This window comes from Pundamilia nyererei, unplaced genomic scaffold (assembly GCF_000239375.1).
Source record: "Pundamilia nyererei isolate P.nyererei 1_Seehausen unplaced genomic scaffold, PunNye1.0 scaffold00365, whole genome shotgun sequence".
In the NCBI taxonomy this organism is placed as follows: domain Eukaryota; kingdom Metazoa; phylum Chordata; class Actinopteri; order Cichliformes; family Cichlidae; genus Pundamilia; species Pundamilia nyererei.
Window position 1 is genome coordinate 305242 of NW_005187766.1, and position 1169 is coordinate 306410.

Sequence of the window (1169 nt, forward strand, 5' to 3'; positions counted from 1 at the left end):
CTTCAGTTAACACTTCAACTGTTTAAACTTTTCCACACAAATTTCAGCTTTTTCACCTCTTTTCTGCACAATTTTCAGGTTCCTTATCTCTTTTTTGCTGAACATTCAGCATTTTCACCTCTTTTCTGCGCATTTAGCTTCTTCTGCACAGTGCACGTTTTTTTCCTCTCATCATATCTTTGTTTGGGACCAGAACTGGTTTGGCGCAGTGGGATGCGCAGCTGCTGTGAGATCTGGTGGAAGGGTTCGAGCACTACATGGGACAGATGCTGGACATCTCCCTGCTTGCATGTAATCTGCTTTCTTGACAGTCTTCAGTGTAGTCTTTCAAATAAAGCAGAGTTCAGCTTCTACACCTGTTTTCAACAGATAGCTGTCCTGCTGTTTTCAGATTCCACTACACGGCGTTCACACTGCATTTTCGCAGGAAATGCAACCTTTTCTAGTGTTGTTGTTGTGACAGTCAATGTCCAGTAGGAGGCGGCAGCGCTCAGTCGTAGAACGTAGAAGAAGAAACCCGAAAGTGGAGCTGCTAACCCGTTACGGATTACCTTCAGACCGACCTCGAGAGCCTCAGGTGCGTTTTCAGGGTTCGCGCTGTTCCTCTTTACTTGTTTTCGAAACGTCTCGTTGATCCGCCGCCTTACTTCCGGTTTTGGAATTTGTGGCGGGAATCAGCGGCGTAGTACTTCCGTTCAGAAATCAGCTGATTTCATACGGCGCGGCAGTGCCGGTGGGCACGCGCACGGAAAGGTGTCGGCGCGCTTGACACTTCGTCACGTGCCACCAGGTAACGCTCATTGATAATCAGTATATACTCGGTTAGTGACCGTAAACTCGATGAGAGGACGCGCTGAGACAGCCACTTAGCGGTCACCTGTGGCCAATTCAGGACCCGCTGTGATAGGTCAGGATTGGTGTTACTGGATTATCGATCCATCACCTCCCAGACTGATGTTATTGATTACTGATGTGGTTCTTATGATGAGGACTCTGGGCATTCCTGGTGCATTCCAGAAGTCCCTCATGTCTCCTATTCCTGACGCTCTTCCTTGACCTCGATGAAAACGTCACTGAGGTCAAAGGTGAGAAGGAGAACTGCTGAGGACTCAGGAAAAGGGAAGAGGCGTGCACTTAGAACCGGAACAACCTTACACTTTTTTTTTAAA

General features: G+C 47.9%; 1 protein-coding gene across 2 annotated transcripts in view; it reads left to right on the forward strand.

The window, feature by feature from the left end:
- Window positions 1–486: 486 nt before the first annotated feature.
- LOC102200265 (inositol monophosphatase 1-like) overlaps window positions 487–1169 on the forward strand; it is a 6688-nt gene continuing 6005 nt past the window's right edge. The window contains exon 1 of one of the 2 annotated variants that reach the window (XM_005752554.1): window positions 487–577. The gene's annotated coding sequence lies outside the window, so the exon portion shown is untranslated. The other variant, XM_005752555.1, reaches the window with a different exon arrangement.